The sequence below is a fragment of the Rhineura floridana genome, chromosome 1, assembly GCF_030035675.1.
Source record: "Rhineura floridana isolate rRhiFlo1 chromosome 1, rRhiFlo1.hap2, whole genome shotgun sequence".
Classification (NCBI taxonomy): domain Eukaryota; kingdom Metazoa; phylum Chordata; class Lepidosauria; order Squamata; family Rhineuridae; genus Rhineura; species Rhineura floridana.
In genome coordinates this window covers 142,024,928-142,049,556 of record NC_084480.1, presented here as the reverse complement: position 1 = coordinate 142,049,556, position 24,629 = coordinate 142,024,928, and the positions used below count along the sequence as shown (strand labels likewise).

Sequence of the window (24,629 nt, the reverse complement as noted above, 5' to 3'; positions counted from 1 at the left end):
AAACCAGATGTCTGCTCCATAGCATTTTTGTTCCCCAAATCTGAATATAACATTAGAGGCTTGCAGTAAATCACACTACATATGCAACCCACTTTTCTCATGGACCATATTTTGCATGGAGCAAGGGCAGAAGGATCAGCAAAATTAACTGTCCCCAGAGACTCTCTCCAGCATAAGCGAGGGCAAAGGGCTCAGTAACACTCTGTTCTCCTGATTAAATAGTAATAGAGGCTTTGGCAGAACCTTCCCCAGACCAAGTTAAAGGGCTCGGTTCTATTCTCAAGAGCAAAGGGCTCTTGAATGCCCATTACTCTCCTGGCATACAGTAGGGCCCCGCTTATACGGCGGGTTAGGGACCAGGCCCCCGCCATAAAGCAGAAATCGCCGTAAAGCGGAACCCATAGACTATAATGGGGCCATTGGGCGAAAATGATGCAAAAATGTTGCAAAATGCCGCAAAATCGGCTTTAAAAAGGGGGATTTCCCACCGCCGCATTAGTGGAACGCCGGGATGCGAAGCGCCGGTAAGCGGGCCCCTACTGTATATAAATCTTATCCAGCCCCACCCCCTCTACGCACATTGTCTGAAATATCTTCTTCACAACCTAGTAAATCTAGCTTGCAAATCACCACTTGTCTGGGCTAGTAACTTTTGTACACTTATTTGCAAGACTACCCTAGAGGTTATCAGTAGTACCACTGTTACGGTACTACTGGAATGGATAAAGAGAAAGAGGGCAGGGGCGATGGTCTGCAGCCCAATCTGGCATAAGTTTACTCAGCAGGAAGTCCTGTTGAGTTTAATGGCACCGACTCCCAATTAGCAGAATGTTTAGGTCTTCAATTGATTCCAGCCCACACTCACATGTGGTGGAAGGCTTGATGAATGTGGCAACACATGACAGTAGTCAAACATGATCAACCCACAGCAACATTTGGAAAATTTAAAGAAGTTCAGCATCTGTGGAATGACTAGATTTAAACCACATGGAAACTGATGTGTTGACTGAATACAAATGGAAACACCTCTATTCTAATGATAAGCTCAGCATGCCTAAGCGTAATGTGTTTTGCGGATTCAGAAGTTTCAGAAAATGTAGGTTTGTGAGCTTAGACAGCTATGCCTGTGCAGGAGTGAAGCTGAAAGATATCTGGGAGGAAAAATGGACAGACCACTTTAACAGTGATAAAACTGTTGATACCTTCCAGACAGTTGTCACAAATGCCTATAAGCTAGTGCCTGTTATGACTCCAGTACACTTTCCATCACCCTCAAAGCAGTTTTGCGTCTGTTTGTAAAACTTTAGTGAATGAGTGAAAGATTAATGTGTATTCATACAAAGGAATGTGCATCACTGATTTTTATTTTTTTTAAAAAGGTCAGGCAAGCTGCCTGCAGCACAAAGAACGGGGCAAAGACTGTTAGCTGACACATTTGCTTAGCACAGGAAGCAACCTGCCAGCTTAGTATTAGACTACTTGGCAGATGGCTTTTAATATAGTAAAAAATGGATTCAAAAATAACAAACATTAAATCACAATACAATCACCATTCCCACCAATGATTTACATAAGTCCTATGCAATCAACTAACTATCCATTGTTTTGGAAAAAATATAAACATTTGACAACCAAGATGCCACTGTAAAATGAGGCTGATTTTAAGAAACTGGTAAGTGTGGTAATTATACTATCTTCCCTTCATTATGGCCCAGAGTAAGCAAGGCCAGTTGTTTCCTTAATGGGTGAACAAATCTCCCACTTTTGTCCCCACTTTTGAGGTGTAGTCTATTCTGGGAGCTTTTAAACATTTTTGAGCCACATAAACCACAACTCCAAGACGTTGTCCAATTTATTTATTTATTTATTTATCTGTCCTGCCCTGATCAGACGGGACAATTTCTTCGTGACTGGAGATAGTCTTTTACAGTCTTTTGTTCCTGTAGTCACCATCCTAGCTACTGTTACCAAATTGGGTCACTAGTTTTTACGGTGGCATGAATGGTCCTTCATATCTATTAGATTTAGCAGCAATTGTTTTGGGGTCAGTTCAAAATGATGTCCTGTGATCTTGCACGTCTTTGGAACTATCTTCTCCAGTAGTAATATTGTAATATTGTGAAGCTGTGTTCACTCAGTAGGTAACAGTCTCTATTACCAGGGAGGGACTGTCCATAAAGTACATCACAGTTTGCGTGACTTTGCTCAATTTTAACCAATACTAACCCTTCCCAATGATGTATTTTACATCATGGTGGTCAGTGCCTGCATATAAGTGGGGTAACTGAATCAGCTCTGGGTTTCCGTTTGAACTTTCAAGGAGCTGTCCAAGGTGCTGAGCACACTAAAACCCAGAGCAGATTCCACTGCCCCACTGACATGGAGCCATGAACCACTACTGATGGCAGTACTCTTTGTCTTCAACCTTAGCTACAATGTTATTGGTCTTCTTCTGCTCCTCAAGTGCTTTCTATCTCATCACCCAGGAAAAACAATTCCTTTGGAACACATGGTTCAATACTTACAAATCTCCTTAACAGGATTAGATTCTGTATTTTTGTGTCAATTACTTATCTGATCGTTTCCCCTATGGCCTAATTCTGATTACTTTGGTAGCAGGTAACAATTCACTTTTATGAAGAACTGAAACAACAGCTGTGCGATTGCTGGTCCTTCAGAGAAGAAAATAAAAACCTTTACTAAACTCTGTTCAAGACAAAACCAGGCTCATTCTGGAACAATTTAACAGACTCAGCACAAAACTAAAAAGAAACTTCATACTGAAGGTGCGGGAGTTTCCAAGCTTTCCACTTAATTATGAAGGGCAATTAATGGGGCTTCATCACTTACACTCTTGTCTGGGCCAACAGCTTTGCAATCTGGAAATAACATTGCAGAACAAAGCCATCTGCTGCTGACAATACTAATTCTGTCCTCCTGAAGCCTTTCCCAATCTAATAGTGGAGTAGTTGTAATGCAGTAGTAAACAGCCCTTTCATTTGCGAGAACCTGGTGTTACCAAGCAGCTCAGTTCAACTGGAACTCTGCACACGCCCCTAAGACTGGGCCTGTAGTTTGGCTCTGCTGTGAGAAATGCCTCTGGTGCTCTTGCAGGGGAATCAGAGGAAACTACAGTAGCTCAAGCTGGGTTCTTCACAGCAGAGGAAGCTCAAGCTAAGTATCCAGGAGAGTCCTCATGGCTCCTCCCAAATACCCACCCCATTGTGGTTGCTGTACATGGGCATATCCATCTAGTGACCCATAAGCTTATGGATCATGTAAGTGCATAGCTAACTGGTCCCCAGAAATTCTGCCATATCTTAACATAAGCAAACACACTTAGGGCCCCTCCAGACTGGTGTTTTCTGTTTGTTTATTTAATTTATTTGTTTTTGCAGCTGTATTTTGCAACCTGTCATTGACACAATAATAGTGCATTGGTGGTGGATTTATACTGGACAATCCACACAGCATTCCACTTTATTAGTTGTCCTGCAATGCTTCCCCAGTGCAACTGCTCTATTGTCATCTGAAGGGGCACTCTTGCACTATAGCACAACAAAGACACAACCCCCCCCCAAAAAAACACATTTGTGGTATGAAATGTTACAGGATTTCAGCAGCGGACAAGCACTCATAGGAAATGAGGCAGTACATCTGCCCTGAAACTCTTGCAGGCAACAAGCAATATTGAAAGTGGGATCACATATAACCATCCTGATACCACCATGAGTGCAAATCATCAGGGATGATGCCCTTTAATGACCTTATTTAGCATTCACAGAAAATAAGGGGCAACCTGCAGCAAACACTTTCCCAGTTATTGGATTGCTTAAGCTTATATTTCGTAGAAAACTGCCAATGGCCCAGTGCCTCTCCTGATCCAATGTAGATAAAGCTGCTGCGATTGCCCCAGAGACCCCTTGTGACCTCACTGTCACTCTCTGGCAGGAAGAATAATTTCATGATGACTGACAACTCACTACCTGCCTTTAGTCATTTAGTGTTCCTCCACCCAGCCCTCTTCTTAATGAGATTGTCCTGTTTGCCTGAAACTCTGCCTTTCTTATAACAGGGGACCACTCAGACCCCAATTCATTCAGTTTTCTCCACTCAGGCTTTTCCATGCTTCTTGTCAGTTCAGTCTCGTGGACTGGACACTCACTAGGCTGCTCCAAGAGGGCACTGGACATTGCCAGAGGGTTCACGAGGAAGTGAGTCGATGGGCAAAAGTGCTGAGAGAGGCCAAAAGGGGGTTATTTACAGGTGACTGCAGCAGCAACTGTCAGTCTGGATAGCAGCTACAGTCACATTGGTGTTAGCCCAATTTTCTGAGGAGATACTGTGGGGTGGAGGCTTGGCAAGGCCTCTGCTCTCTAGATTCAGGGCTTCTCAGGCAGTTTTAGTGAGATGGGAAGGAGCAGTGCTATTGAAGCTTTCCATGCTAGCATAACAATCCAGCCTTAGTCGTAGGTGAAGGCGCCTCTAGAACAGAAGGAGCAGCAGCCTTTCGCTGCTCTAAAAATCTCAGACGTACATTTCCAGATACAGCATGTTTAGAGACTGGGCCACTGTTCCCATCTGTCGGGTTATTCTGCTTGTTTCTACCACAGCACGCGTGTCATTTGAGTACACAAATCGAAGAGGATGGCTAACTATGATATTCAGTGGCACAATCTCATTGTGGAAGACAGCGGGATGTGCAAGATCAAGGCACATTTGCAGGAGGGAGAGAGGCTCTGATATTGCCTCTGTGGCAAATGGCAGCCCTTCATGCTTCCGATCACATTCCAATCAAGTGCATGTGCTTCTGTTTTCCCTGTGGTATGTATATACCTGTCATATAGGCAGACAAATGTTATATATACCATATAGCTTTCATAGTCAACCTTTCAATAGTTAGTGAGTGTCTTCTTAGACCCTTTTATTTAATTCAGCCTTCCCCAGTCTGGTACCCTCCAGATGATTTGGACTCCAGCTCCCATCAATCCCAACCAGCATAGGATTGATGGGAGTTAGAGTCTAAAACATCTGGGGGGCACAAAGTTGGAGAAAGCTGAGCTAGTTGTTCAAGAAGAGATCGATCATATTCTAAGGATTTGATAATACTACAATACTAGAATACTAGAATAATACTAGAACTCGTGGACATTCAAAGAAGCTGAATGTTGGAAGATTCAGGACAGACAAAAGGAAGTACTTCTTTACTCAGTGCATAGTTAAACTATGGAATTTGCTCCCACAAGATGCAGTAATGGCCACCAGCTTGGATGGCTTTAAAAGAAGATTAGACAAATTCATGGAGGACGGGGCTATCAATGGCTACTAGCCATGATGGCTGTGCTCTGCCACCCTAGTCAGAGGCAGCATGCTTCTGAAAACCAGTTGCCGGAAGCCTCAGGAGGGGAGAGTGTTCTTGCACCCGGGTCCTGCTTGCGGGCTTCCCCCAGGCACCTGGTTGGCCACTGTGAGAACAGGATGCTGGACTAGATGGGCCACTGGCCTGATCCAGCAGGCTTTTCTTATGTTCTTATGTTCTTAATAAGAAAGTTCTCTCTCCTTAGTGATCCTACTATATTATGTATGTGCTTCTTTTTTGTCGCCTTTTAAATAAGTTTATTCCAAAATAAAATTCCATATGAACAGAATATCATCAGTAATGTGACTGGAAGTGGACCAGCTTAGAGAAGTCTTTTTAAAAATATTTTCCATTTTATTTTGCAAATATAACAGGGGAAAAAAGAAAGACTGTCAGTTCACGTAAACAATAAAAATGATCCATCAATCCTACTTAAATATACATAATCAGCCCATATGGCCAAAGAGATATCCAAATGAGATTGATGATTATAAACAGTAGTGTAGTCTAGAGTTGTGGGGAGGTTTTAGACTCTTTACTTTTTTGGGAGCGGGGTCCCAGCAAGGTTCCTATGTACAAGCCAATCACCATGAAAAGGGAGCATGTTAGCTACTGCAAAGTGTCTTCTCATTTGGCTAACAAAGTGCTTCCTTGTTCTCTCATGCCGTTTGGAGACAATCAGAATGAAAGAAGGAGAGTCAGTCACTGAGAAAACTCTTCTCAGTAGCTAACACATAGCTCCCCTTTCATCCTGATTGGCTCCTAGGGAAGTGAGAATTGAGCTTTATGGCAAAGTGCCATGGTCTCCCAAATCCTAGTCCCACACTTGGCTTCATTTCAGAATTTTTAAAATCAAAATGTTTCTAGCAATGTTTAGCCCCCAGGGTGGGACTCAGAAGGGGGAAAGCCTATGCACACAGTAGTTTTACTCTGGTTCTATACTTCTGTAATAGCAGAACAGATGGTGAATCCTGGGGGCATCGCTGTGAGGGGGTGTGGTGTGATTATTATGAAGGGACCCTGCACTTCTGATTATTATACAGCCACAGGAGTGGCTGTATACTATAGCCAAGATGGATTTTTCGCATTCCACAATGTTAAATTAAGATCAGCACAGCACATGCCTTGTTTCTGTTATTTGGGCTGACTGCAAGTGTTGCCACCACTCACCATATGCTCAGAGGCACATGTAACCAAATTCTTCCAAGCTACAGGAAGTGGATTGGACTGTGAAAGACCAACCCAAATTGTGTTTGCATTTTTACAAATTTGTAGGGCAGTACAATATCTCACAGAGGAGGTCAGGTCTCCTGCTCCCCTGGTGCACTCACTATAGCTGCCCAATTTCCCTTGGAAATGGTGTTTATCCTTCCAGCTTGAATTATAAGTCTCTTTGCAATGATAAGGCCTTGTGGAATCCACTTCCGTTGTCTACCTCTTAATCTCCATTTAAAATTCTGTGAACATCTGCAAATATCAAGGGATATTCCAAAACAAAGTTAATATGAGCAATAATTTCTGAGCAGAAAGATGACACCACAGGATATGCCCACATCATAAACTAGCCAATTCCTTCTTATAATGGCACTGTGAAGTCTAACATACCTGGAACATCAAGTTCTGTTGAATCAGTCTTAGTTTTAAATCTAAAGAAACACAGAGATGCTAAAGCAACTTTTCATTGATTGAACTGAATGGATCACTCTAAATCCTGATTTCGTCATCTCTAAAATGATGAACATTCATCTTACAACATTCCAATAAACATTTATTAACAACTGTGATTGGTTTAGCTTTCTCTGGAGTTCCAATTATTTCCTCCAGTAATACAGGAAATGCCGAAGCCCTCAAAGTTGACAGTCCATGAATAGACGGGCTGCAGCTGAAGACATTGCTATTCAGCACTAGCAGGTAAGTGGCATTTAAACTGCAAAATTAAAGGTCTATTTTAGATCTTGGAGTTTATTTCAGAACATGCACACAGAATTTCTACATGCCTAGAATCAATTGTGTTACACCCCAGCTGAGAGAATGCAAACTCACCAGAAAAGACAGCACGCCTAAGAATGTGTAGACTGTTAAGAAGCTGAGGTTTAACTACTGAAGACTGCTTCTCACAATATACACAGACAACATAAGAGCCTGCTAGATCAGGGCAAAGGCCCATCTAGCCCAGCATTCTGCTCTCACAGGGGCCAACCAGGTTATATGACTGACAGCTGAATGCGTGAACTTCATTCACTGGAAAGCATTTGGTGCGCTTCCTGCCATGTTTGATAACTCATTCACATATGCATGTTGTCGCTTGATGCCGCAACTATGTTTTTAACATGTACGCATAAATGTTTTACATGAGCAAAAGTATGAGCTAGGAATCTTTTTTTATGTAAACATACACATGGGTTTGTAGGTGAGTGAGCAATAGTGCAATTATCACCCTCACCACCAGCCCTGTAACCAGAAATGTTGCGGTGTGGTCCCAAAGGTACATTTAAATTTTATTTACTCTTTACCCTTGAAGTGTTTTCAGTTGAGCTACCAATGAACAAACAACTACCCACCTTAAATGATAAAATACATGGGATGACAATGTGGAAGAGGGGAAACACCTAAGACGTCTACCTTGCTAGTTATTTAATATTAGTATAAAAATTAATTTTAAAAAACGACATGCCCCAGCACTCAATTATCATCTTGGTGCCTTTGTAATTCAGCCAGAACACTTAAAAATGGAAGCATGTTTACTTCTTACTGAGCAATTGGGTTGAATACTTCCTGAATATTTTCCCTTATCCGAGTAAAGGGCTAGAGATTCATTATATCTATATCTATCTATGTGCTGAAACTTTAGGGAAGGGGGCTGGGGTGCCTCTGAGGAGACAGCCCCTATCCCAACATTTGCTACGTGCATGTGGGGAGATAGTGCTGTTGTCAATGACAATATTATGAAAAGCTAAAATGCAAGTGGGCATACTTTAGTTGTGGCAAAAGGCCCCAAGGGGATCTGGTTAATTTCAGAACACAAGCATAGAAGATAATATTGATGCTGAGGTCATGTTACTAGAGGGCAGTGGAATATGATTCTAAAACAGAAAGGGTGAGTACATGAGGGATGGAAGGAATCAATATGTTGCCTTTTAAAGGGTTTTTTGTTCTAAAAATATAGCTAGGTGAAGTGTGAGGAAGACGTCAGTTCCTTAGACAATAGCAGGCTGGGACTGGAAAACAAATATAATGTAGATCAACCTGCAAAGAATCTTTTTTCCTGACTCACTTTCCTTGTCTAAGGGCTCCTTCATTACAGTCTCCTTCCCCAAATGGAGGTCATTAGACCCACTTTGAGAGAGAGAGAGAAAGAGCTGTCTGCAGAAACACAGAATACGGTACTAGGTGCAGAATTCAGCTTTCTGAGAATCTCTGCTTGCAAAGCAAGCTTCTAGCCCTTATGGTTGCAAATATAGGCTTGGAAGTGTGTGCCTGCTGAAATCTCAGAAGCTAGAAGATTTGCTGAACAGGGTGGGGCTTTGTGCCTTGTACAGCTCCTTGCCCCTTTCCATGACTAGCAGACACAGACTTACGTACACTTGTAAAAATTGCAAAAACCTACTATGCAAAATAAGAGAAACCAGACAACTTTGCCTAATTTGCATAACTCAAATAGGTGGCAGATTTCATGTCACAGAACTCACATTTTTTCCACGTCACAGAATTCTGTCCCCCCGTTAAAGCACACACAAATATCCTGCCGTTGTTATTAAAACGTAATATTGATTTCCTACGCTTTAGAGGAAGGATGGCTAACCTGTGGCCCTCCAAATGTTGATGGACTCTAACCCCATCAGCCCCAGCCTGCAAGGCCAATGGTCAGGGATGACAGGAGTTGTAGTCCAGCAACATCTGGAGGGCCACAGGTTTATAGACCACCAAATAAATAAATAAAGTAGATAGAAAGAGGACAGAGAGAGGTGGTTTACAAAATAATGAAATTACAAAACAAAAATACAAACAAAATAAAGTTAGAATCCAGAATCAAAATACTGAACCAAAAATATTGAGCAGTGCAATCTAAAAATTAACAATCAGAAAATGCCCAAACAGCAGATTTTTAAAAGATTTCTAAAATATGTCTCAGTTGACACCTCTCGGGTAGCACAAGGGAGGGTGTTTCCAAAGGGTTGGTACCGCTGCAGAAAAAGCCCATGTCTCCATTGTCTCTAGATGACAATCTGCCAAGTGTGGCACAGGAACAGGGCCTCATCATAAAGATTGTTTCATTGGGTATATTCATAGTGTGAATTATCTTCCCACGCAGTGAAATCCCAGCCAAAAAATGCAGAAACTATTTTAAAGTATGGAACAACCTCCTACGATTTGTCTCCAACACCTCTTGTGTTCTGTCTCCTGTTGTATATTAACCAATGGTGGCCAAAGTTCTCATGTACAGATTATCATTTGACAAATGGTAAATTACTATGTTTCATAATCTGGTATGAGTTCCTCTAGCACTGTAACACTGTATTAGGAAATCTGCACTAGGCAAAGTTATCCTCTTGATGCAGCTCGATATAAGGTCACCACTCCCAGGAGACCAAATGAGCCCACAGGTAACAGACTTTAAGGTACCTCTAAAGTGGATGGCTGGTATAGCACAATGGGGAGGAGAGCCTGGCTGGGAGTCCAGAGTCTGTGAGTTCAAATCCCCACTCGTGTCTCCTGGGTATAAAGGGCCAGCTAAAGATCATCCCCACAGTGAGTGGCTCAGGGGTTATGTGCCCTGCCACCTGTGCAGCCGTGGGCAAGCTGCATATTCCCAAGGAGCCCAGTTGCCCCCCAGCTGGCAGTTGCGGACAAGGAAGGGGCTGGCTTGTGCAGCTGTGGCAAGCTGAGCAGGCCCTAGCCAGCTGGGGAGGACTAGCCTCAGAAAGAGGCAATGGTAAATCCCCTCTGAATACCGCCTACCATGAAATCCCTATTCATAGGGTCGCCATAAGTCAGGATCGACTTGAAGGCAGTCCATTCCATTTTCAAAGTGGAGGAGGCAGGAGGGTGGGATAGAAGTGTGAAAATAAATAAAAACATAATAAAATACTGCAAGTACAACCTATGTCACATACAATCTTGTAGATTTTTGAAGAATTATTATGCCAGCCAACAACCTTCACCTCCTATAATCTCTTTGCCCCATTGTTATTATTCAAGACTTATTTGCTAAAATGTTTTTCAGTGCAAATTCCTGCAGAGAGTTTGCAAACATTCCCAGCTATCCACAATGTCCAACAAATGAAAAGAACCAAAAATTGCTAGAGTAGGCAGACACAGTCTGAAACAGAACACAAAGGGATACTTGTCCCAGGCAAGCCATTCCAGGCTTTGCAAGAATTTCCCCAATATATCCAGCCCTGGATTCCTACCATATTGCACAGAAGCACTCTGGATCCTCAGATCCCCTGGATACCTGTAAATCAAGGATGAAATTCTCCATGATTGCCAAGTTCTACAGATTTTCAACACAGTGTTCCTGCTGTCCATTACTATAACAATGTTGTTGATCAAGTGGGCCCCCTTCCAGACTTGTAGGTGTGGGTGGGTGGGTGTATGTGTATTCTGCAACATGTCATTGATGTATTGATGCATTAGTGGTGGATTTATACTGGAGCGTCCATATATTATTTGATCTATAAAGTTTCCCCAGTGATATCACATTACTGCCATCTAGAAGGGCACTCTTGCTTTATAGAAGAACAAAAGTAGGACAAAAAAAACCAACACCTGGAACTTTTGATGTATGAAAAGCTACAGGATCTCAGCTGGAAGCTACAGGACATGCACCAACTGAAAACAGAGCAGTATGTCTGCCCTGAAACTTTTGCAGGCACAAATGGCATTGAAAATGGGGTCATGTATAACCACACTCATACCTGTCCTACCCAAAGTCGAGAGATCCAGTCTCAGATGCAGCTGTGATTTCCCCCCTCTTTTTATTAAAGTTACAGTTACATCAAAAGCAGTGCACCCCATTAACCTAACTACACTTTCTAGGAACTTTTTCCCTCACTAACTCTGCCTAAGCATGACTTTGCAACGCTACAATGTTGACTCAGCAAGGAACCCCTCCCCTTGGTCCACTTAAGTAGGCTTAACTTTCGCAGGTAGCAGTTGGCTCTTCCTTAACATCTGTTGAATCTCATGCTTCAGCCACCGCCGCATGCAGGTCAAAGGGGGCTGGCTCTCAGCTTTTCCCTCAGAAAGTTGTGGGTGGTCTGCTTGCTCAATTGTGGGAAGCTGCCTGGCTGGGAAATGTCAGGTGAAGCAGATGGCGCCTCTGTCGTGGGCGCAAGCATTTGGGGTGTGTCTAACAGAGGAGTCTCCAGCGGCGCAGTCTCTGACAGTTCTGCTTGCGCCTCAGCAGGGGGGCCAGGATCTGGGGGAGTTGAGGTGTCAGTGACTGGGATTTGGGCGCTCTGTGGTCTACACCTGCTGCTAGTCCCCTCCCCCAGCTCATCTTCCCAATCCTCCAAGTCACAGCCTGACATCTCGAAGCCTCCCCCCCCCAATATGGGTCACAATACCATCATGAGCACAAGCAGTCATGAATGCACAATAAAAGCATTTGGAAGGGCCCAAGATCAGGCTGAAGATACTGGAGGACAAAGCCAAGCTCGTGGCACTTCATTTAAATAAACCACGTTTTCATAGAAAATGTAGTAAGACAGTAATGGTGTACAACATAAAAAAACATGATACTACAATAACATCAGTAAAAGCTTCAATAGCGTATCAATAAAAACCGGTGGTAAAAAAAATAGTTCCAAAGCCCTGTCTGAACAGTACAGTTTTTAAAACATGTCTAAAAGAAAGCCTTGCCAATCCAAAGGCTTCATACTGGCTGCCAATGGGAGAGTCCAAAGTTACATATTCCTCTAAATTCTTTTGTGCCTGAAGAGAGGTCCAAGGCTAGAACGCAACTACACATGGGTGAAGGGGACCAGGGCTTCTGCGACTTGTCAGTTTCACCAGATCAGGGCAGCAGTGAAGGAAATGGAGATGGAGCGGACAGAAGGGAGAGGTTGCACACGGTCATCAGCTACATATTGATTAGATGACTGCAACTCAGTTAGTTGCAGGGCAGGACAGGGCATCATCTGGGACAGGCAAGTAGGGACACATCTTCTACACAGCCTGAGGGGGTGTGGTGACATTTAAAACAGAAAAAAGCCGCTTCTGATCTGAACAGTGATAAATGCACATCACGTGAAACAAGATTTACAAAAGTTTTTCATTACTTGAAAATGCATGTGTGATATTGGCCTAAGTCCAAGACACGTTGCATTATCCTGGCTTTACTGGTCATGCTTATTTTGAAGAAAAAGCAGTCATGCGGCACTGATCTGGACGGAGACACCCCCACACCAGTTCCCTGCTGAAAAATCCACTCTGTTACCAAAAAGTGCTGTTTGGCAGGGTATACCTGTGCCACTGGAATGGGGGAGAATTTTGATTCACTTCATGGTTCAAGCCAAATCTATCCAATCTGCACTTTCCAAAACAATATGAGAACCAAACCACAGCCAACCTTTGAAATTCGCAGTTATTCAAAGTTTGTGATGCAGTTCGCCAACCAAACCATGTTCACAAAAATGCATGCATTCCTGGATAGTGTGCATAAAAATGAATATACAAGTGAAAATGACATGCAAAAATGCATTACATGATGAGGTACGCATTGGTCAAAACTGTCTACCAAAATGTGTTTATTAGAAGTTCATACTGAAATGCTGAAATTTTTTCATGAGGATTGAAAAAAAACAAATCGCAAATTGCTGCAGAAATTGTGGAGAACTGAATTTAGGATTGAAAAAATGAGAAACTGAGAAAACCAAAATCTTTCCATCCCTAGGAGCGGAGACTGGTCCATTAGGGTAAGAGGGACAGTGCCCCACCAACCTCAGCCTGCTCTCAGAAAGCCCCCACTTGTCTGTCTTATTTACATCCAGTGGCCCTGACTGTCCGCTTCCTCCTCCTAAGTCTCAGCTGTAAACACACTAGTCGCCAGATCAAAGAGTTTCCGTTGGCCACACCTGGAGGGGGAATAGGATGATCTGCCAATCAGTTGCGAAATCTCTTTGAAGCTGATTTTTTTAAAAAAAAAACATGCTCAAGAGGCTCCCACCAGGTTTTGCAGTAAAAAGGGGCGGAGTTTGACTAGAGTCATGTACCCCCATTTTCAGGAGAGAGAGGTGGAGGCACACTGAAACTGGCAGAACAGTGAGTGTGTTTCTGCCCTCCGTATTGCCCTTGCAGAATTCAGCAGGGAGGAGGATGGGGCAAAAAGAGTTAGTTGGCTCTGCCTTTCATTGGCTCTGTGTCCACCTATTGTGGGCCTCTCTGCCTTCAGCCCTACCAGTCTCAATGGTCACCAGCAACCATCACTGTGCATGAGTGAGGCTGACTTGGCAGGAAACTGGTGCAGGACCCAACCTGGCCTATGCTTCTTCCAGACTGAGGCCCTGTGGCTGCATTTTATTCGTAATAAAAATGGCCAATTTAAGTTTTTTTTTGTTTGAAAACATGAATAACCTAACATGTAGTTTGGCCCTCAACCCATCAGGTATGTATGTATTTATATCCCAATTTTCCTCCAAAGTGTTCAAAGTGGCACACCTGCTCTTCTCCCTCCCTATTTTATCCTCACAACAACCCTGTGTGGTAGATTAGGCTGAGAGACAGTGACTGGCCCAAGGTCACCCACTAAACTTCATGCCAGAATGGGGCTATGAACCCTGACCTCCCTGGTCTTGTTCTAAACTCTAAGCATGACACTGCACCAATTCCTAAATCAAACTCAACAGTCCTGGATACTTCTAGTTTCACAGAATGTGACCAGTATGGTAGAGATTTTGTTAGGGAGAAGCTGTATGATACTTGAAACTTGCATCCTCTGTTAGAACATATTCACACGAGCTTTTAATTTCTGGCACAACTAGCAATAGTAGGGTACAACATCCACTATAGTCACCCCTGGAAGATCCAGCAGTAGCATCCCAGTGGGACCAACCCACATGATTCTACAATAGCTGCATCTGCTCTCCTTAGCAGGAATTGCTGGCCAGAACATGCATTTATCAAGTGGCTCCATCCTTCTCTCCCTAAAGTCTCTGCAAAGGAATATGGGAGATGACTACTGGCATCAGAAATGCAGGGAAAGAGAAACCAGAACAAATGGAAGGAAATTACATCAGGAATAATTACAGCATGCATTAAGGCTATCAAATTTGATATAAGGCAGGGTACCCAATTCCTTTAATAATCGGAAAGAAAGAGGAAGAGGAAAGAATGCAGAGTCCAGGATTGCCAACTTTTCTTTGGCTTTGCTCCAGTGCCTTTAACAGCAGCCTGATACTCATAAATTTAACAGATGAAGCATATCACCATGTCAGGAAATGATTCTGTTGTGTCAGAGTGCTGTTAAAAGCATAGGAAGAGACATGTTAAGAATGGGGAAAAGTACCTGAATATTTGGTCATATAAACTTGTACATTTACATTTTTAAACTTGGATCCACTTTGTGCCAAATGCAAGAGAGGACAGGGCTCCGGTACCTTTAGTAGTTGTGTAGAAGAGATTTTAGCAATACAGCTTTGAAATTCCCTCTTCTACACAACTTTTAGAGACATTGCCCTCTTTTGCATCTGGCCACCTTATTTGTACCAGACTTTAAGATGTAAAGTGGTTGTTACTTGGGCAATAATTCACAAATTACAAAACAAATGTTCAGAAATTAAAGCATTCAAAGTAAATCAGAACAATTCTACAGGGTCAGTGTATCAATGAGAGTTCACAGGTATGCCTTTATCTTTCCACTTAGGTATTCAGAGTCTTCTGGAGGATTTTCACCAAAGTAAATTTAACCAAAGTAAACTTAACTAAATGTGCACGTGACCAAAACTACAATATAGATACCTTTTTCAGATATTCAAACATGTATAAGAATTTGCATAATCATGGTAATCTATTATTTGTTTGAAAGAAAAGTAATTGTTAATATTTTACTATTTCAACACACCAGAATAAAAATACCTTAAAAATGTAAATACATGTAAACTCATAGTCCCACCTATGATAATTGACTCCCATGGATTAGTCAAGTAAAGCTCTAGTTGATTAATCAATAGATCAAAGACTGCACACACCTCTGAAAGTAAGGTTGAAAGTTGAAAGAGGAAGAGGAGATGAATGTGACAGAAGAAGCAGAAGTTAAGGGTGCCCATGTTGCAGGTAAGGAGTGGAAAGTGGGCGGCTCCCCTACAGTACACACCCATGGTGACATCACCTGTGCAGTAGGACCGCCCCAACTGAAGAGAAGTGCACATCATGGCTGGAGGCAAATTTAAAAAGGACTCCAATCAGGGTGAAGCTGGTTTGGGAAACGACACATCAAAATATAGCATTTTATAAGAAAGAACAGGATACATGTGCACGGCCGATAACACCGTGTGTGCACTAATTCCAGCAGTTCAAGTGCACTGGATACAGAGTAAACTGGAGTGCAGCGCAGTAGCCCAACACCCCCTATACAGATGGCGCAGGACTAACAGGCCCGCCCATGTGCCCCACCTACCTCGTGTCGTGTGAATGACATGCGCGAGTAGTGCGCATGCCTGCCAGCAACCAAAATGGTGGTGGGGGTGTCAGCCCCTTAGGGAAGCACCCACTGCCATCTTGGGTGATGTACAGTGCGCATGGCATTCAAATTGATGGGAGAGGGAGGTGGGCCATGCGTGCAGGCTTACTGAAGACCGTGCTGTCTGTATGGGCGGTGGTGCCTGGGAGTCCCTCTCTGCGATCCATGGCAGGGTCAGATTGCAGGACCTGACGCTGCTGCGGATCACAGAATGGCAGCGCCAACCTCCCACCCAAGGAGGGAACCTTGAGGGGGCCCTCTGGGCTGTAGGGGCCCTCGGCCAGGGCCCAACCTGGCCACCTCTGTCACCAGCCCTGGTAGTAATGGGGTGATGATGATATTAGAAACAGGCTCACACATTTATTTAAAAGCTGATTTACTGAAAATATTGTGGCATATACAGGAAGTTACATTTCTCCTGAAAATCCAAGCCAATACAGAGGTAAGCCACAAAGAACAATTTAGCCATCTTAACATCCATGCCAGTGACCTTGGTTCTCTCTAGCTTAAATCAGCTTGCTGCAATTCTGAAAAGCATGCCTTATTGTGCAGGACCAAAATTAGATCAATACCTTTGTGGGGGTGAAAAAAAACATATATTCATTGTCCAACTAACCAAAGCACTCTATGTGACAAAAGCAAGCAGGATATAGAAATGTACTTTGCAGAGTGGTGGGGCCCAAAAAAGCTAGTAGATTCCAGCAATAAACAGGAATCACATTACAGTACTGGAATTTATCCTTCAGTTTAACGCAGCTACTGAGCATGCTTGCCCAAATAAGGGTAGTTTATTTAAATTTACCTCTAATATAGGAGCAATGTTCAACGAATTAATGAGTTAATGTCATTTAACAGGCAGTGTATTGAAGGTAGAGTGGGGAGACCTCAGTTCAAATCCCTGCTTAGCCATGAAACCCATATGTCTGCCTATCCTACCTCACAGGGTTGATGACAAGATAGGAACATAGGAAGCTGCCTTATACCAAGCTAGACCACTGGTCCATCTAGCTGAATATTGTCCACACTGACTGTCAATAGCTCTCCCAGGTTTCAGGCAGTGGGCATTCCCAGCCCTACCTAGAGCTACCTGGGATTGAATCTGGGACTTCTTGCATACAAAACAGAAGCTCTACCACTGAGCCACAGCTCTTCCCTATGCCCACTTCCCCAAGGTACTTGGAGAAAGGGCGAGATATACATGTGATTAAAAACAGGCCTTCATTAAGATAATGAGGGTTTTGCTCACATATCATATAGAAGTGGTTGCTGAGCTTTCTAATTTTAGGGAACCCATTTCATATCAACCGGTCTGCCAAGAAATCCCTGTATGCTCAATGTATAATCTTTGTACCCTGCAAAGGATTCTGGGAAAGTGTTCTAGGGTGTACATTCAGTTCACATTGCATGCTGATCAGGCCTCTTAGCTTTACTCTTCATGTGTACATTAACTGATATTGCACCCTAAGGCAGGGAGGAGAACGTGTGGCCCTCCAGGTGGCCTTGGGCTATAACTCCCATCAACTCCAACCAGCATGGCCAAGACTCAGGGATGACAGCAGCTGTAGTCCAGCAACATCTGGAGGGCCACTGGCTCCCCATCCCTGTCCTAAAGATTCACTCCATGAGTGCATGCATGCACAACCATGCACCCATCACAGCACACTGCAGTGGATGGGAGTCATGAGCCATCTTCTAAGGAAGCATGTCCACCATTACTGACCTACTTTTAAAAGAGCCTTAGCTTTCACCTGACCACAATTTGAAGCCGCTGCCCTATAAAATGGAGGGAGGGGAATTGGGTGGCTTATATTAGTACCAGAGGTGAAGTCACACAAGGTCCCGGGGAACAACATAGACCCCATACTTTTCTGGGAGCCAGGTCACAGCAGGGTCCCTATGTCTCCAGCATCCACCAAGCCAATCAGCATGAAAAGGGAGGGTGCTAGCCATTGAGAAGGGTCCCAATGAATGTCAATTGCAAGCAAGCCTTTATTAGTTCCTACTTCAAAAAGCCAAGACAAGTTGTGGAGAGTGAGAATTCTGTAACTACAGAAGAAGAGGTAGCAAATCCTTATGATAGCATCCCATCTACATCATCAAGCAGTTGGGTAGCAGCAGGAGATAAACACTGAATTCAGTCATTGAAGCCACATCTCTGACAGTGAAAAAGGACAGTCAAATGGTGACAGTGACAGAGAAGCAAAAAGCAGTATTCAAGCCCGGCCAGGTTATTCTAAAATCTTAGAAGGTTGCATAATCTTAGAAGGGGGCATGGCTGTGACTTTCATAAAGGGACCCTGCACTTCTGAATTTGCCACTACCCAACTGATCAGTACGCACAAAAGGCACAGACAACAAAGAGGCTTGTGGCATTTAAAGACTTACAAATTTATTATGGTATAAGCTCGTAGCTCAGTGGTAGAGCATCTGCTTTGCAGGCAGAAGGTCCCAGGCACCTCCAGGTAGGGCTGGGAGTGACCCCTGCCAGGAATCATAGACAGCTGCTGCCAGTCAGTGTAGACATTACTGAGCTAGATGGATCAATTGTCTGATTTTGTATAAGGCAGCTTCCTATGTCTTCAGTTGGTAGGTATATTTATTATATGTGTGTGCAGTGGGGGCAATGTTTAAGAGCAAACTAAGAGATTCAAATGCAACCCAGCTATGGGCTTGTTGGGTGGCCTTGGACAAGCATCTGACAACATGATTAGCTTAATCCTAATCATTTTTAGATAGAAGCCATATTGTTTTTAGTGGGGCTTTCTTCTCCAACTGTAAATTTGGACCGCCACTATTCTAGGGGTGGCCAGATGATGGCCTGTGGACCAGACTCCAGATGAAGCCTCCAAACCAATTACATCTGACTCTCAGACCTTAATCAAGGTGTGGGAAAACAACAATGTTGCTTACTTTTAAGAAAAAGAAGCTACTGCATTGCAACCTCATTTCCGTGTTGGAAAGACAGAGGGCCATTCAACCTGCCTCTTAAGGAGGATCTTTCAAGAAGCGCATTAATTCTGCAGCATCCCAATCAGAGCGCATGTGCTCTATACCTAGGAAGCCTGCTCGCCATACTAGCTTTATTTTAGAACCCAGACATGCACAAAGATGTTGGACAGCCCTAAGCATACTATGGAAGTGCACAACAACTTATGAATCCGTAATTTACGCAGTACTGAAACTTTAACTCATTGTAATTCCAATCCTGTGCATGCTTTCTTGGAAGTAAGCCCCACTGGACTCAGTGAGACTTACCTCTGAATCTCAGGCCATCAGACTGTCAATGCCCCCTGTGCCGAGGGGAAATTTGCTTGCCCAATTTTCCGGTTGTAGAAATATTCAGATTTCCCCAAAGCTATTCAAATAAACTGCACTGGATTGTATTGCAGGAGTCATTAGTCTAATAAGTACTGTTATTATACTGTTTGAGTGCCAGATGGGTTCATTTCTGTAGGAAAACACACACACACCCTTTCCCATAATCTCTCTTCACAAGTGTGTAGCTCTTTCCATCATTGCACTTCTAAGCTCATAGCAAGAATGATCATTTTACAATTTTGTCTTTTATGGTAGAGGAAGGTAAGCTTGCCATCTTTTTTTCTGTTTTACAAGCCCTGCCTTTGATAGCAGGCCAATGCATAGATTTTCAGCAGGTGAACTAATATCACAATACCCATGTCAGGAAAAGCTTTGCCTGATTAATTTCTAAAATGTCAGGCTGCAGTTACAGAAATGGGAGAAGGGCCAGTAAAAATGTAAACAGAAGATGGCAGTCCTTTGGATTGTGGCATTTTGAATTGGGACATTAAGTGTGCATTGGTAGTGGTGCTATGGAACTAATGCAAAACTTTTTCTCCAGCAGAAATATATGTACATCGTACCATGGTCCAACAGCTGCCTTGTGCATTTGCCAAGCACACACATACCTAAGGAAGAGGCAGGATATTAAATCCTGCTTTTAATAAACACCCACACTTAAAAACAACACCTAGCAGTGCCTGATCTGTGCTTCTTTGGGGAAAGAGAGATCATTAGCCTTAAATATTTTATGCTCTCGTTCCCAGCTAGCAGGCAGGACCAACAAAATTTCACTTTCAAATTTGCACACAGATTGCTATTTCGGCAACCCCTTCAGTCCTGAGGTCCTGACACTTCAGACTACCAGACACAAAAAAGGGGATGGAGTCTGCATGTCACGTGACTTTTGTCACTCTGTAGAAGAGGTGGTGCAGCTTTCCTCCTCTCTGCATTACAGCAGTGTGGGTTTGCAAAAATTCCCTGTTCCACCCAACAGTTAGAAGCATATAGGAGCTAGGGTGGCCAGGTGGAAAAGAAGACAGGGCTCCTGCACCCTTTAATTAGCTATGCAGAAGAGGGAATTTCAGCTACGACTACTCTTCTACACAGCTAATTAAAGGTACAGAAGCTCTGTCCTTGTTTTCACCTGGCCACCCTCATTTTTAATTACTTTACAAAATTTCAATACTGCTTGACTGTATATAGCACCTAAGCAGTTTACAAAAGATAAAACTAAAATTGTGAGAAAAGACAAAGTTAAAAACAGTTTTTTAAAAAGCTCAAAATATAATTAAAAACCACAGTTAAGGTAATAGGAGCCCTGTGTAGCTGGAGAACTATAAGGGAAGGGCTTTGCATGCAGAAGATCCCAGGTTCAATCCCCGGCATCTCCAGGTAGGCTGGAGATTTTGCAGATGGGATTCAATGACATAATGGCCAATTCAGGTTGCACAACTGAACTGGATTTTGTGCTCATCCCCCCCTCAAACTTTTTGCAATAAGGAAAGTGATGGGGAAATGCAAGTGTGGAATAACAACTGCAAGATCCCTGCAAACAAACTAGAATGCATTCTGAATAAACTGCTAAAGCCAACATAACCGCCTCACAAACTTTGCGCACTTCCAGACCATCACTATTTTAAGGTGGGATTCAATAACATACTGGCAAATTCAGGTTGCACAATCATGGCTTATTAGGAGGTTCTGCACAACAAACCCATTTCTCCCCAAACACCAGATTTTTCTGTGGTATAGAACGCGGTGGGAAAGTGTCCTGGAAAGTGTGGGAATAACACTTGCCTAGCCATTATACCGTCTAACCTTCCTGCAAACAAATCAGGAGAAATGCTCAACAAACAGGCCATCTCGTAGCAACCGAAGACCATGCCAGTCAGTGATGGGAACACAGAAAGCTGCCTGATAATGTGTCAGATTACTGATCCATCTAGCTTAGTATTGGTCACACTCACTGGCAGAGGCTCTCCAGAGTTTCAGGCAGGAGCATCTCCCAGTCATACCCAAAGATACTGTGGGCTGAACCTGGGCTCTTCTGCATGCAAGGCAGATGCTTGACCACTGAGCTACAGCCCTTCCCCTAACTGGCTAGCTGGATCAACCTGTGTTCAAGTAAAGATAGTTTCCTATGTCCCTTTTCATCCTCCGAGGGGCTACTTAGAGCCCACCTAGGAGAGACCTTAGGAAGTTTATATAGATTGGATTCAACATCCCATACTTAAAGTTGATAACCCCTGAGGATTTTTGAGGTGTTTTTTTTTTAAAAAAGAAAGAATACCTGAAGTTACTATCAATAAGAAGATGTACAAAATTACAAGTTACACTGAACTCATCCTTTCACAGAATGCCAAGACACTCACATGCAGTCTGGGTTCTGCACATAGCCACTGGCTTACTAAAGTGCCAGTGTGGTGTAGCAATTAAGGTGCTGGACTACGACCTGGGAGACCAGGGTTGGAATCCCCACACAGCCATGAAGCTCACTGGGTGACCTGGCCTCTCAGCCTCAGAGGAAGGCAATGGTAAACCCCCTCTGAATACTGCTTACCATGAAACCCCTACTCATAGGGTCGCCATAAGCCGGAATCGACTTGAAGGCAGTCCACCCCCCCCCATTCCTACTAAAGCTGCAGTCCATCCCATTGAATGCAGTTGGATCTTCTTCGTAGCAAGCCAAGCACGCATAGGACTAGGCAGCTAGGCAACTTGTTTTTTGACTGGATCTTGATCACATTACAAGCATCTCCTCTGAAATCAGCAAGGGCTTGATGTAAGCACATAGCTACCAAAAAGTAAGCCACACCGAACTCGGTCGGATTTATTTCTGGCTAAACTGTGTTAGGATCGGGCTATATTGATTTCTAGCGACATTCGCGGAGGAGCGAAGGGAGAAGCGATCTCATTCAGATCGGAAGTAGTCGGATCACAACACTTAATAAAAACCGCGATCAAAGTTTTTAATCCATAGTCATGGGGAATGGACAGAGAAAAACATGGAGGGGGGACTCTTGCCCTTTTTCTCCAGGGCCAGCAGACCACCTCAGAAAGTATCGCAGCACCCCAGACCAGAGAAGGAATGGGGTGGCATGACGGCGTTGGGCTTCCAGGACTCAGCAAACACTCCAGCTCAAAGCCACGATCGTCGCCTCGCCGCTTCCCACCCACCGCGCCCGTTTTGCAATCTTGTCATGAACTCCGAGGATTCCCTTCCCCGGCAATCGCAGGAGGCGGCGAAGGAACGCATAATTCTTCCTAAGAAGCCGGCCGCAGTTGGAGAAGAATTTGCTTTCGGATGCCTCCTGCATCGCAACCCAGAGGAGACATGAAGGCTGGCCAAACGGCTCGCAGATACCGGCCAAACGGCCGCTGAAGAACGTTAAAACACTTCCCGTCGTAATGCACTTTCTCGAAAGCAATCAGCAGGGATCTCAGTCAGACTCAGTGGGATTTACTTTCGAGCAAACACGCATAGGGACGGATTACGGTCCTGCGCACCCTTACCTGGGACTAACCCCCTCCCGGGGTTCCTTACTTCGGGCGAAACATACACAGGATTGGGCTGCAAATATCGCCCTGCTTACCTTGTCCGAGTGATGCTAAAAGCACCTTTATCAGCTCAGTGTCCTGCCATCCAGGAGCCTGCGATATCAGGAACTTTTTACCCGGCGCGCGCAAAGGAGAGGGCATTACGGTAACTGAATTACGCCCCTCTGTTTGAGCAGAGCATCTGCAGGCAGTGGGGTGTTTGAAGCCTCTGTTTAGCTGTCAGCGGCTGGTGGGAGCTGTGCTCTGGGGAAGGCGGAGCTAAACTTCCGTGAAAGAATGCCCCGCCCTATCGAGAAAGCCACGACCCCTGTTCTGCCTCTGGCTTTGCTTGTTTGAACGTCTATTTCCTCTGCTTTTCTGACTGTGATTCAAGAAAGGAAGATGCCAGGCCTTTAACCTGCCTGGAAGCTATGTCCTCAGAAACCATGTTTCATATTTGTGTGTGGCAAGCTGTGCTGCAGGTGAAATACTTTCTGCATATGCTCTGAGGCACTGTAGTATTATAGCATGGTTTTCTAAGAGTTGAGTCTGGCTGGCTTGAACTTAATGGTATCTGGTGCCAGCAGTTCCAGTGCAACCTCTTTGGAATGGAAAGAGATATTGTCCTGTAAACCAACCCAGCAGGTTAGGGCAATAATTCTTCTTCTTCAGGAGTGGCAGAATGAAATCAGCGATAGGTAGACAGAAACCAGTCTGACTCTCTCATTGAAAGTCATAACTTCAATGGTAGCAAGACTAGGCCTGATTATTCAATACACTCTGTTTTGTAACTAATGTATTGCCCTCCTCTTGTACCTATAATTTGTTTTAAACTGTCTTTAATATTGTATTTTAAAATAACTAACCTGCCTTGGAACCTCATGGTGAAAGGCAGGTAAGAAATAATTATTCAGCCACACGAGTGGCTGTATACTATGGCCAGCATGCATTTTTTGCTTCCACAATGTTAAATAGAAAATACCCCCCAATGCCATTCTGCTGCTTCCCATAAGCTCATTTCAAAACAAAACCTTACAAAACTTATAGTCCTGAACTCAGAAACGCTTGCTTAACACCCTCTAAGTTTTCATGGCGATATACAAAATACTCAGAGAGAATCAAGAGTTCAAAGTGTAAAACAAGAAAAAAAATCTAGACCGTGTTGATTTTTTTCCTGTCAATGGTCTCATAATTTGTTGAAATTAATTAAAAATCAGCCATGTTAACAGAGTATCTGTATTGCTATTACTAACCTTGCCCCATACTCTGACCTTCATTTTCTGCAGTTTAAATGTTTAAAAAATGCATGACCAGCCACACCTGAAATCCCCTCTTTGACACAGCTATTAAAGGTGCAGGTGCCCCATTGCCCTTTTTCATCTGGCTGCTCTCTCTCCATCATACATCAAAAGCTCATCTCACCTGGCAGCTGCAGCCCAAACCACTTTAGGGCCTTACATGTTCCCACAAAACTTGCTCACCTGAACTACTCTGCTCTAAAGTTTCTTACACTGCCTCTAGCGTTCTTTAGACAGTTTGATTGAGCCTCCTTGCCTGCAAAGGAGAAGGTATATCCTTGCAAAGGTGTAGATATTCACCGAGCTCTCGAGGAGTCCTGAGCTCTCTAAGTCTCAGAGCCTTCCTCAACCCTCTCTTTCCCCACTTCTTTCTAAGGCTGCCAAATAGCTGGGCATGGAGGACAGAACCCCTGCACCTTTTAGTATCTGTGTAGAAGGAGTTTCAGCAGGTATA

General features: G+C 43.7%; 1 protein-coding gene across 6 annotated transcripts in view; it reads right to left on the bottom strand.

Moving 5' to 3' along the window:
* Positions 1-24,210, bottom strand: part of FRMPD1 (FERM and PDZ domain containing 1) — a 100,382-nt gene extending 76,172 nt beyond the window's left edge. For 3 of the 6 annotated variants that reach the window (XM_061634440.1, XM_061634471.1, XM_061634463.1), the window contains exon 1: positions 22,934-23,294. The gene's annotated coding sequence lies outside the window, so the exon portion shown is untranslated. The other 3 variants (XM_061634449.1, XM_061634477.1, XM_061634459.1) reach the window with 3 other exon arrangements.
* Positions 24,211-24,629: the final 419 nt, after the last annotated feature.